The sequence below is a fragment of the Hemitrygon akajei genome, chromosome 17, assembly GCF_048418815.1.
Source record: "Hemitrygon akajei chromosome 17, sHemAka1.3, whole genome shotgun sequence".
Taxonomy (NCBI): Eukaryota; Metazoa; Chordata; class Chondrichthyes; order Myliobatiformes; family Dasyatidae; genus Hemitrygon; species Hemitrygon akajei.
This window is the reverse complement of record NC_133140.1, coordinates 77,989,354-78,003,437: the sequence shown is the minus strand read 5'-3', so window position 1 is coordinate 78,003,437 and position 14,084 is coordinate 77,989,354. Positions and strand designations below refer to the sequence as shown.

The 14,084-nt window shown below is 40.7% G+C and overlaps 1 protein-coding gene across 5 annotated transcripts in view; it reads right to left on the bottom strand.

Annotated features, from left to right (window-relative positions):
* LOC140740853 (uncharacterized) overlaps positions 1-14,084 on the bottom strand; it is a 104,720-nt gene that overhangs the window by 35,911 nt on the left and 54,725 nt on the right. For all 5 annotated transcript variants that reach the window (XR_012101949.1, XR_012101948.1, XM_073070412.1 and 2 more), the window contains one exon: positions 4,907-5,079. The gene's annotated coding sequence lies outside the window, so the exon portion shown is untranslated. The remainder of the gene's footprint in view (positions 1-4,906; positions 5,080-14,084) is intronic.

The window sequence follows — 14,084 nt, the reverse complement described above, 5'->3', positions numbered from 1 at the left end:
CATGTCATCAAAAACTCTGGCAAACTTCTATCGATGTGTGGTGCAAAGTGTGCTGACAGGTTGCATTGTGGCCTGGTCTGGGAACAACAAAGCATTTGAGTGGAAAATCCAACAAAAGGTAGTGGATTCAGCCCAGTACATCACAGGTAAAGTCTTCCCACCCATCAAGCACATCTTCATGAAACGTTGCCTTAGAGAAGCATCATCCATCATCAAAGATCCTCACCACCCAGGCCATGCTCTTTTCTCGCTGCTGTCATCAGGTAGAAAGTACAAGAGCTTCAGGACTCATACCACCAGGTTCAAGAACAGTTACAACCCCTCAACCATCAGGCTTGTGAACAAAAGGGGATAGATGTTGTCTCTGTACAACTACATATCAATTACCGTAAATAAAAGCACACATGTGGAGATGGCTTTACTGGTGTACTCACATTGTAGCTAGAGGGAGAGAGAGATCAATATGCATGAGTAGACAACAGATCAATGCGCATAGGTAAGTTATCAGTCGATATGTAGTATTAAGGGGAGTCAATGCTCTAAAAGAAATTGATCCATACATTACACTTCTTCCCCCTTTAGATTAATGTAACATAAAACTGTGCATGTAACAAAACATCCAATTTCCCTTTAACAGACCAAGTTCAAATAAATATGCTTTCACAATACAGTCCATAACTTTCTTCACTATACTGAAGATTCAGTCTATGTGTGTTACTCTGGGGTTTTTTTTCAGGATAGTGCCTTTGGACCCGTGGAGTGGTATCAGGTTTGGCAGGTGTCTTGTCAAAGACAACTTTCTCAGTTGCAGGTGTAACATTGCTGTTAGTGACATGGTCAACACTGAGAGATAAGTCTGGTGACTGTAATGTGTCCATTTTGTTGGATGCAGTCAACTCAGGTATGTTTTTTGGCTGAAATCCAGTATCTGGTCCACATGATGCCTCCATGCTGGATTTCCAACATCTACTGTATACATCACTGATCCAGTTCTTGTAGCTATCCTCACGGGTGTCCACTTACCTTCTCAGTAATCAGGTGCTAGGATTTCCATTCTATTTCTGATGTTCCCATAACCAATGGTTTCACTTTAAGGACTCCTTATCTTGTTACTTCATGCTCTCATTATTTATTGCTATTTATTTATAATTGCATTTGCACAGCTTGCTGTAGATTGATCCTGTTAACAGTTACTGTTCTATAGATTTACCTACAGGAAAGACAATCCCAGGGTTGTATGTGGTGACATGCATGAACTCTGATAGTAAATTTTACTTTGAACTTTGAAATGACCTTTCCTCAGGAATAATTCCTGTAGTTCATGTTTTAATTTTAAAATTCCAGTGATAACAGATATTTTATCTGGGAAGAAATGGGTTCTGGTTGAAAAAGGAAATGAGGATGGAATGACTTCCTCATTGAACCATCAACCATTACAAAAGGTGAAAGGGAAAACTAGTCATGGAGTAAAGTAGATGGGACAAGGTTAGGAACAGAGACAAATGGAAGGAATGAAATAAAGACACTTTCAACAACCAAATTGTTGAGTGTTGTAGCATTGAAGATTCTGGCCTGTTGCCTAAACTGGTATTTAAATTATTGATAAACACAAGATATTCTACTGATGCTGGAAATCCAGAATGACACCTACTAGATGCTGGAGGAACTCAGGAGAGGAATAAAGAGAGGACATTTTGGACAGAGACTTTTCATCAGGTCCTATCCATCAATGCTGCCTGACCTGCTGAGTTCCTCCAGCATTTTAAGTGTGTTGTTTAAATAATTGACTACTTCTTATGTAACAATAAACTGCAAGGTCTCAAGTTTAAATGTATTTATTTGGCTGTATCAATCATTTAAAGCTCCAATGAAGTTCATTTTATTGCTGAAATGAAAATTAAATTAGTGCTGAGTTGGGAGAATGAGGAATAGTTTCCTCCAACTCACATTATCTGACTAATCAATTTTGAAAAAAAAACAAGACATTTCTTTGCAAACAGTCTGTTATTCATAACCCCTAACTGCACTGGAAAACTGCACTTATGGCTGTACAACAATGAATAATTTATGACTTTTTGTGCATTTTTTTGAAAATACTAAATGCTGACAATTTGACCTATTCTCATTCTGAACAAATTACTCATGAGTGTGAATTGTGTGTTGGCTGGTGAAGTACAATTGCTAGATTACAAACAGTCAAGTCTATATCTCCTTAAACCATCTGATTGCTGATAAACCACCAAATACAACAAAATACCTCCAAGTTGGTTCGTAAATCAAAGTCACACGTTGAGAAATAAATATGATGCATTTAAAGCATTAAAGCTCCTTAAATCAAGTTCTATCAGTCATCATCTAACAATGCATATTTCATTGACTGTAGTCTGTGATCAAACTTACACTCTGTGCCCACTTTATTAGTTACCCCTGTACTTAATAAAGTGGTCACTGAGTATATGCTTGTGGTCTTCTGCTACAGCAGCCCATCCACTTCATTGGCCGATGTGCTGTGTGTACAGAGATGCTCTTCTGCACACCACTTTCGTAACATGTCGATACTTGAGTTACTATCGCCATCTTGTCAGCTTGAACCAGGCTATTCTCCTCTGACCTCCCTCATTAACAAGGTGCTTTAGCCCCCAGAATTGCCACTCACTGGATGGTTTATTGTTTATCACATCGTTCTCTGTAAACTCTGGAGACTGCTGTGTGTGAAAATCCCAGGAGATCAGCAGTTTCTGAGATACTCAAACCATCCTGTCAGGCACCAACAATCATTCCAGGTCAAAGTAATTTAGATCATATTTCTTCCCCATTCTGATGTTTGGTCTGAACAACTGAACCTCCTGATCATGTCTGCATACTTTTATGCATTGAGTTTCTGCCACATGATTGGCTAACTACTTAGCCATTGTATTAACAAGCAGGTCTAGAGGTGTATCCAATAAAGTGGCTATTGAGTGCATAATTCCATGAAAAAGATTGTGAAATTATAGGTAAAGTGGGGAAGACATCAGGCAGATAGTCAATCTTATTTAGGATTTTCTTATCTTTGAAAACTTTTTGCAAATCCGATACACTACTACGGGTTGAATACCCCTTTTTAGAAATTCCAAAATCCAAAAACCTCCAAAATCTGTATTTTTTTAAGCACTGCCATAACGTCACAAAATGGAAAATTCAACAAAGTACTTGGAAGGTTCCCAGGTGATAAGGCAGGTGTCTGCACTTCAGACAGTTCTAAGAAGTAACTTCCCATATGTAATAAACAGAAATTAACGATAAATAGAAAAACACCGCATTAAGTGAAAAATGAAGATCTCAATTGTGTAATGAAAGAGTGGATTGATTAGTGTCAGACAGAACATATGTCATTTAATGATAATGTGATCATGAAACAAGCAAAGATATATCACGATTAACTGAAAATTGAAGGTAATTGTAAATATTCAGAAGGCTGACTGCAGAAATCTCAGAAAAGGCAGAACATTAAATTTTTAAAGATTTGTGGTGATAAAGCATCTGCAGATCATGAAGCAGCAGAGAAATACATTGATGAGTTTGCCAAGATCGTCACAAATGAAAATCCAACACACTAAATGGCTGCATCAGTGCATATGTGTGATAAACAAGTGTAAGACAAAGACTGCTTATATACATTTGGAGTTGGAAATAATGGTGATCCCAAGCTATCTCATTATATATTCCAAATTCTAAAAATGGTCTGAAATCTGAAGCACTTCCAGCCCCAAGCATTTTGGATAATTGGTACTCAACCTGTGGTATGAATATTTTAAGAAGACTGCCGAAAAAGATAGTTTAAAAAAACAATACAGCACAGGTACAGGCCCTTCATCCCACAATATCCGTACTTAAAATGACACTGATTTAATCTGCACCTGGGACTATATCCATCAATTGCCTGCTAATTTATGTGCCTGCCTAGATGTTGCCATGGTATCGGCTTCCATCACTTTGATTGGCAGTGCATTCCAGCCACCAATCTCTGTGAATAAAAAACTTGCCATATAAATCTTCTTTAAGCTTTTTTCCTCGCACTTGAAAGCTAAGAACTCTACTCTTCATTATTTCCATCTAGGAAAAGGATTCTCTCTATCAGATCTGAGAATTAGAGAGGACTATGCTCTGTCCACAACAAACATCTCCCGGTGCATAGTTATTTTAATTCTAATCCTCATTCCCATTCCAATATGTCAGTCCATACCATGATGAAGCCATTCTCAGGTTGGAGCAACCACGTCATATTCCATTTGGGTAGCCTCCAACCTGATGGGATGAAAATTGATTTCCCTAACTTCTGGTAATTTTTACCTCTTCCCTTTTCTCTTTCTTCCATTCTCTCACTTTGACTCCTCTCATACCTCTTCTCTTCTCCTCACCTGTCTATCACTTCCCTCTGGTGCCCCTCATCATTCCCTTTCTCCCATGGTCCAGTCTACTTTCCAAGCAGTTTCATTATCTTTGGCCATTTACCTTTTCCACCTATTGCCTCACAGTTTCTCACTTCATCCGCCTTCCTTCCCCTTCATTTGGCTTCATCTATCACCTTCATAGCTTGTACTCCTTCCCAATCCCAACCATCATATACTGGCTTTTTCCTCCTTCCTTTCAAATCCGGATGACTGTTTATTCCTGTCATACATGCTGGCTGACCTGATGAGATCCTCCAGCATTTTCTGTGTGTTGCACAGGAGGTCAACTGCCCATTTCAGTACATTGGCCTTTCCGAACTGCAATCCCCCACAGTCCCACAGACCCGCTTCAGTTCCACACTTCTTTAAATTCTTCATTCTCAATACAGGTTTCAATTATTTTTAAAATCACTGTACATTTTGAGGTTGGGAGTTCAGAAACTTGAAATGATCTGTAAATAAATCATTCTTACCTTCTTTTGGCCCACTTGCTCACAATCTTCTTGATAGCATGAGCAGCACCCTTATTTTCAATTGAGCATCAGCCCAGGTATACTGTACATCCCATGCAGGGGGATTGGAATTTCAAAAATGGGATAAATGTACGATTTGGGTAAATACGTCGATGCAGAGTCAGAGGACCATACTGTAGAAGAAAGAATAGTGAGGTTAATATCTAGTAAGTAAGGACGTGAACTGTGCTAATGCGGTGACAGGGAACTGCAGACAAACCCTAGAAACAGAGGTGCAAAATGCAGCAGCGATGACATCCAAGTTTGAGGAATTTCACTAATTATGCTGTAGCACTCACTCATTGTTGTAATAGAAAATTGGATTTGCTGTTAGATTGTACATAATCATTTTATTCTGTAATCAAGACCTAATTCCTTACCAAAAGATCATAAGATATAAGAGCAGAATTAGGCTATTCAACCTCTCGAGTCTTCTCCACCATTGATTTCTTTTCCCTCTTAACCCCATTCCCCTTAACCTTTGACACCATAACTAACTAAGAACCTATCAACCCCCATTTTAAACATACCCAGTGACTTGGCCTCCACAGCCATCCGTGGCAATGAATTCCAGGTCCACTACCCTCTTGCTAAATAAATCCCTCTATCATCTCTGTTCTAAAGAGACATTCCTCTATTCTGAGGTTGTGCCCACTCTTCTAGACTCCCCCACTATAGGAAATATCCTTTCAACATCCACTCTACCTAGGCCTTTCAATATTTGATAGGTTTCAATGAGATCTTCCCTCATTCTTCTAAACTCCAGCGAGTACAGGCCCAGAGCCATCAAATGCTTCTCATACGTTAACCCTTTCATTCCCAGAATCATTCTCTGGACCCTCTTCAATGTCAGCAAATCTTTTCTTAGATAAGGGGCCAAAAACTACTCACAATACTCACAAGTGAGGCCTCACCAATGTTTTATAAAGTCTTAGCATTACATCCTTGCTTTTATATTTTAGTCCTCTCAAAATGAATGCAAACATTGCATTTGCCTTCCTTACCACCAACTCAATCTTCAAGTTATCTTTAGGGAATCCTTCACGTGGACTCCCAAGTCCTGTTGCATCTCTGATTTCTGAATTTTCTTTCCATTTAGAAAATGGATTTTATCTTTATTCCTTCTACCAAAGTGCATGATCATACACTTTCCTACGCTATATCCCATCTGCAACATTTTTTTCCATTCTCTTAATATGTCTAGGTCCTTCTGCAGATCATAAGATTTAGGAACAGAAGTAGGCTATTTGGCCCATCGAGTCTGCTCTGCCATTTAATCATGGTCTGATCCAATTCTTCCAGTCATCCCCACTCCCCTGCTTTCTCCCCATACCCTTTGATGCTCTGGCTAATCAAGAACCTGTTTATCTCTGCCTTAAATACACCCAATCACTTGGCCTCCACAGCTTCTTGTGGCAACAAATTCAACAAATTTACCACCCACTGACTAAAGTAATTTCTTCACATCTCAGTTTTAAATGGACGTCCTTCAATCCTGAAATTGTGCCCTCTTGTCCTAGATTCCCCTACCAAGGGAAATAACTTTGCCATATCTAATCTGTTCAGACCTTTAAGCATTCAGAATGTTTCTATGAGATCCGCCCTCATTCTCCTGAACTCCAGGGAATACAGCCCAAGAGCTGCCAGATGTTCCTCATACGGTAACCCTTTCATTCCTGGAGACTTCCTGCTTCCTCAATGCTACATGCCGCTGCATCTATCTTTGTATTGTTCATAAAGTTGACCTCAAAGCCATCAATTCTGTCATCCAAATCATTGTCATATACCATGAAAAGAAACAGCCCCAACACTGACCCATGTGAAACTCTGCTAGTCACCGGCAGCCAACCATAAAAAGCTCCCTTTATTCCAACTCTTTGCCTCCTGCAGTCAACCATTCTTCTATTCATGCTAGTATATTTCCTTAATATCATGGGCTCCATCTGGTCCAGGTAATTTGTACACCTTCAATTCTTTCACCTTCTCAAGCACCTTCTCCTTAGTAATAGCAACTACAGTCACTTCTGCCCCGACACTCTTGAGTTTCTGACATACTGCTGGTATCTTCCACAGTGATGACTGATGAAAAATGCTTATTAAGTTCATCTGCTGTTTCATTTACCCCATTATTATCTCTCCAGAGGCATTTTCCAATGGTCCAATATCACCTCTCAGCTCACATTTATTCTTTATATATCTGAATTATTTTGTGTCCACTTTAATATTATTGGCTAGCTTATATTTATATTTCATTTTTTCTCTCCTTATGGCTTTTTGAGTTGCCTTCTGTTGGTTTTTAAAAGCTTCCCAATCCCCTAACTTCCCATTAATATTTGCACTGTTATATGCCCTGTTTTTGGCTTTGATATTGGCTTTGACTTCTCTTATCAGCCACGGTTTCATTATCCTCCCTTCAGAATATACCATCATCTTTTGGATGTGTCTTTCCCGTGTCTTCCAAATTCCTCTCAGAAACACCAGCCACTGCTGTTTTGCTGTCATCCCTGCTAGTGACCCTTTCCAATCAAATTTGGATAGCTCCTCTCATGTCTCCAATGTAATACTGATACATCTGACTCTAGCTTCTGTTTCTCAAACTGCAGGCTGAAGCCTATCATATTATGATTACAGCCTCCTAAGGGTTCCTTTACTGTAAGTTCCTTAATCAAATCTGGTCCATTACACAACACCCAATCCAGAACTGCCTTTTTCCCTTGTGGGCTCCACCACGAGCTGCTCCAAAAAGCCATCTTGTAGGCATTCTACAAATTCCCTTTCTTGGGATCCAGCACCAACCGGATTTTCCCAATCTACCTGAATATACCTTGACTATAACATTGCACTTCTTACATGCTGTTTTTATCTCCCTTTGTGATTTATACCCTGTATCCTGAATATAATTCCCACTAAGGACTTTTTACCCTTGCAATTTCTTAACTCTACCCACAAGGATTCTGCATTATCTTATTCTATGTCACCGCTCTTAAGGGTTTATTTTTTTTCCAACAGAACCAGCACACCCTCTCTGCCTACCCACCTGTCCTTTCAATATAATGTGTATCCTTGGATGTTAAGCTCCCAGCTTTGATATTCTTTCAGCCATGACTCAGTGATAACCTCAATGTCATACTTGCCGATCTCTACCTGTGTGGCAAGATCATCGACATTATGCTGTAAACAGCATGCATTCAAATATAACACCTTCAGTCCTGTATTCCACCCTTTTTGATTTTGCCCCCCACATTACACATCAACTCATCCCACTGACTGCAATTTTGCTTTATCATTTTCCTGTCCTTCCTCACGGTCTCACTACCCACTGCATCTACTTGCATACTTGCCCCATTCTCAGCCCTATCACTCTGGTTCCCATCCCCTTGCCAAATTAGTGAAACCTTCCCAACAGCTCTCGCTGGTTCATGTGTAACCCATGCGTTTGGTATGGGTCATAATTTCCGCAGAAGAGATCCCAGTAATACAGAAATCTGAAACCCTGCCCTCTGCACCAATTCTTCAGCCATGTATTCATCTGCCAAATCATCCTATTCTTACCCTCAATGGTACATGACACAGACAGCTAACCAAAGATCAAGGTTATTGTCATCTGACCTATGTACATACAATCAAATGAAACAATGTTCCTTCTGGAGCACAGTAGATCTGCACAACATTTACCACACACAGCATATAAACCAAAAATATGCTATAAATAAGTTAATAAAATATAATTCAAAATGCAGGTAGTAAAGTGCAGCTCAGGGAAACAGTAAAGAGTATAGTAGACAGTTTTGCTGTCCTAGTGACGAGACCTCGGTGGTTGAAGGGTATTTGTTAGTCTCACATCCTGAGGGAAATGCTGTTACACAGTCTGGCAATCCTAGTCCTACTGCTCCTGTACCTCCTTCCTGATGGTAGTGGGTCAAAGAGATTCTGGGATGGGTGGCAGAACAGGACTTTGTGATATGGTGCAACTCAAACTACCTGCGTCTCAATATCACCAAGACCAAGGAGATGGTGGTGGACTTTAGGAGATCTAGGCCTCATATGGAGCCAGTGATCATTAATGGAGAATGTGTGGAGCAGGTTAAGACCTACAAGTATCTGGGAGTACAGTTAGACGAGAAGCTAGACTGGACTGCCAACACAGATGCCTTGTGCAGGAAGGCACAGAGTCGACTGTACTTCCTTAGAAGGTTGGCGTCATTCAATGTCTGTAGTGAGATGCTGAAGATGTTCTATAGGTCAGTTGTGGAGAGCGCCCTCTTCTTTGTAGTGGCGTCTTGGGGAGGAAGCATTAAGAAGAGGGACGCCTCACGTCTTAATAAGCTGGTAAGGAAGGCGGGCTCTGTCGTGGGCAAAGTACTGGAGAGTTTAACGTCGGTAGCTGAGCGAAGGGCGCTGAGTAGGCTACGGTCAATTATGGAAAACTCTGAACATCCTCTACATAGCACCATCCAGAGACAGAGAAGCAGTTTCAGCGACAGGTTACTATCGATGCAATGCTCCTCAGACAGGATGAAGAGGTCAATACTCCCCAATGCCATTAGGCTTTACAATTCAACCGCCAGGACTTAAGAACTTTTTAAAAGCTATTATTAATGCTTTTTGAGATAGTGATTTAGATGCATATCATATTTTTTACTGAGTTAAGTATTGTATGTAATTAGTTTTGCTACAACAAGTGTATGGGACATTGGAAAAAAGTTGAATTTCCCCATGGGGATGAATAAAGTATCTATCTATCTATCTATCTATCTATCTATCTAATGCTTTGGTCCCTTCCTCTGCAACACTCCCAATAAATATCAGAAATAGACTCCAGTGATCCTCTGGGCAGGTTTTACTGCCCTCTGTAGAGTCTTGTAGTCTGAAGATTACTACCTTTGAGATCCTGCTTTTCAGCTTTCCACCTAACTCCCGATATTCTCTCTTCAGGACCCATCTCTTTCCTAACCACGTTGTAGGCAGCAATACATACCATGACTTCTGGCTGTTCATCCTCCCCTTTAGGATGCTATGGACATGATCCGAGACATCCCTGAACCTGACATCTGGGAGGTAACGTACTCTCCGGTTGTTACATTCACATCCATAGAATCTCCTCTTTAACTATGGAATCCCATATCCCTACTGCTCTCCTCTTTTCTCTCCTGTGACAGAGCCAGACTCAGTGCCAGAGACCTGGTCTCTCTGGCTTTCCCCTGATAGGTCCTCGCCCCCCCCCCCCCCCCACTTATATCCAAAGGAATATAATTATTGAGGAGAAGCGCCACAGGGGAACGCTGCACTGGCTCCCTATTCACTTTCCCTCTCCTGACAGTCACCCATCTACTTGTCTCCTGCAACTTAGCTCCAATCTATCACCTTCTCTTTCTCCCGTGTGAGTTGAAGATCATTGATCTTCAGTTCCATTTCCTTAACATGGTCTCTAAGGAGTTGCAGCTCAGTGCACCTTGTGCAAATAACTAGATGTCTCCCAGAGTGCCCACATCTCACATGAAGAACATAGCACTAACTCTGGACCTATTCTTTCCATGCTAACTATATACTAATAGACAAAGAAAGAAAACAACAGCTTGCTAGAAACTTACTTCGAGCCTTCACCCCCTTCTCACCTAAGCCCCTTGAGCCAACATGTGACCCCTCTAATACTATCCACTCTCACAATGGCCGCTCCCACAATTAAGTCATCCTGTTGCCACCATCCTGCTATCAAAATGCAGGTTTACTGCTAATCTTGTGAACTGAGAATGTACAAGTTGTAACCAAATTCATGGTCAGGTAGATCAGCTTTGACTGGACTTCTGGTGTGCACCAGTTCGTTAATAGATTGCCCGTTATGTTGAACACCAGCTCCGTGTGATCTTTCACCTTGTTCCTACAACTGCAAGGCCTGATTCCCTGCTGGCCCTCTCTATGACTCTATGAGGAAATGTTGAGTAACTCCAATGGATTTCACTGGCACTGGTATCATAGATTATAGACATAAATGATAGAATATAGGACATAGATGATGAACCTAGAACATAAATCATAGTACTGTGCAGTGTGGCATAATGCTGATCCTTTGGCCCACAATGTTGTGCTGTTCATTTAACCTACTCCAATGTCAATCTACTCATAGCGCTCCCTTCTTTATATTCTCTTAAATGTCCTCATTGTATCAGCCTCAACCACCACCCCAGCAGAGCATTCCTGTGCGTTACTAGAGTGAGGGTAGGATTGCTCAGGGATAAAAGTGGAAGCATGTGACTGGAGGTAAGGGAGGTTCTTAATGTTCAATGTTCACCAGGGAGAGGGACTTTGAGGAATGTGAGGTCAGTTTATAACACATGTCTGTTGAACAAGTAAATATTAAAATAGTGTTACGCAATAATTCACATCCTCTGGAGAGGGCAGACGTAGCCTTGGGTTCATGTCACATCTGAAAGATACTTCAGCTGTTCAAGGTGTGGAGAGTCTGCCTGTGAGATCTGAACGCAAAAACAAGCATCAGGGATGTCTAAAGATCTTTGAAATTCTTTATTTGTCACATACATTGAAACGTACAGTAAAATTCATTGTTTGCTTCAGCGACCAAAACAGTCCAAAATGTGCTTTGGACAGCCTGTAAGAGTCGCCACACTTCCAGCACCAATATAGCAAGTTCACAACTTCCTCACTCTAACCCATACATCTTTGCAATGTGGGAGAAAACCAGAGCATCTGGACAAATCCTACAGTTACAAGGAAAATATACAAAGTCCTTACAGACACAGTGGAATTGAACCCTAATCACTGGCACTGTAAACTGTTAAGCAAACTGCTTCACTACTATGCCACCCCCTATGTAATTGATATGAGTGTATAACTTTTTAGAAGCATAGATCTCAATTGACTGCAACACTTTCTTTCAGAAACAGGGGGTCACGGTAGTGTAACGGTCAGCACAATGCTATTACAGCCTGTAGCTTAAGAGTTCAGAGTTCAATTCAAACATCCTTTACAAGAAAGCTTTTGTGTTCTTCCCATGTGTGCATATGGTTCCTCTGGATTCTCCAGTTTTCTCCCACAATCCAAAGATGTGCTGGTTTAATTTTGATTCCTATTTTCCCATTCTGACGTGTTGGTCCATAGTCTCCTCTTGTGCCAAGATAAGGCATCCCTCATGTTGGGGGAGTAACATATCCCATCCAGTACCTTCCACCCTGATGGCATGAATATCAATTTCTCCTTCTGGTAAAAATACTTTAGCCCTTCCCTCCCCTCTTCATCTATTCCCCACTCTGACCGTTTACTTCTTCTCACCTGCCTATTACTTCCCTCTGGATCCCTCCTCCTTCCCTTTCTTCTACGGTCCACTCTTCTTTCCTATCAGGTTTTTTCCTCTTCAGCCCTTGACCGTTCCGACTCACTTGGTTTTACCTATTACCTTCCAGCTAGCCCCTTTTCCCTCTCCCCACCTTTTTATTCTGGAGGCTTCCCCTTTCCTCTCAGTCCTGAAGAAAGGTCTTGGCCCAAAACGTTGACTGTTTATTCATTTCCATTGATGCTGCCTGACCTGCTGAGTTCTTCCAGCATTTTGTGTGTGTGTTGCTACTGGTTAGTAGGTTAATTGGTCATTATAAACTGTCCTATGATCAGGCAAGGCTTAAGTAGGTGGGTTACCAGGCCAGAGGGGCCTGTTTTGTATCTCTAAATCAAATAAAATAAAAATATAAAATAATCTTCATCCTTAATTGAATATTGATGTGTTTATTTTTTTCCTTCCCTCACAGCAGTCAATCTCCCGCGGAGCTTCACATTGAGCCCAGGCTGAATACATTTTTCTTGTGAAGCAAGGTTAGCAACAGGACATAATTGGAGAAGAAGGTGCAGCCATAATTCAGTCTCCATTTTAATCATCAGTGTCCTGTCTGGATTTTGATATGTTCATTATAAGCGATTACATGTGCCCGGTGTTTTTCCCACTGTCCATAAAGTAAATAGGAAGCAATTGGTTGACTCCAGATTTCACACGGGGAGTGCATTCAGTGAAAATTGATGATCTCACTAGAGTTTAGAAGAATAATTCTCATTGAACCTATTGAATATTCAAAGGCCTAGTAGAGTGAATGTGGAGAAGGTATTTCCAATAGTGGGGAAGTCTCGGAGCACAGGGCACAGCCTCAGAACTTAAGGACGCTCAAGTTAAGAAAGAGGTAATAGCAAGTGTCTTTGGAGTAAAAAGATGTGACGTTCCACTGGGAAAACCACTCCACTTAACCAAACACACTTGTTAGCAATTCTTGGTTCAAGGTTTGCAGCACAGACTATAGTTTTATCAGGGAGGCAAAGGCAGGTCTTCTGTTAATAGACACAACTGAATATAAAAAATTCAAATAAAATGCAATTGTAGGTGCATTATCAAGATGCAAATCCAAGCGTTGGGAGTGAAAGCATGAATTTTATTTTAAAAGTAGTAAAAGATAATGCTCCAGTTACAAAACTGGAAGTAGCTGAGAAAGATAAGAATATTGTCTTAAATTGAATATGCAAAAAGGCTGGACTGAGAGAACAAGTGTTCAGATGCAGACAAAAGAACAGCCTGTAACTGATGATTGACAACATGAATTGTCAATGGAACAATGCTGTATAAATGGGATATAGTGTTGCCATGCCCTGTGTATCAGGATAAGCTTTAGAGCATCTTAGCATTTGCAGTTCTGGTAGTCGAAGCATAAAGGTGATTGTCACAAATTGTGTTCATTGGCTTGGATTGGACAAAGATTTTGGAGACCTTATGGATAAGTGGATCACCTGTTACAATTCCAGAGGCAAGCCCGTGATTCACCTTTATGGACTTTGGTACTGACTGAAGACCGAAGAAAGGTGTCACAATATGTGTTTGGAATGTTGGAACCCAAGTGCAGAGGAAAGACAAACCTCAACATAGGGAGGGAAACCAGACAATTCGAACAGAACTTCAGTGACTTGGCTGAGTGACACAATGAAATGTAATATTTTCAAAACTAGGACTCCACAACTAGCACTAATTGGGCACCCGCTGAAGTAACACAAGTAACACAGAATCCCCAAGCTTATCAAAATAAACTGAACAAGTTTATACAGAAAGCACCATAAGACTGCATTACAAAGAGCAAGTCACTCGAGAAAAAGA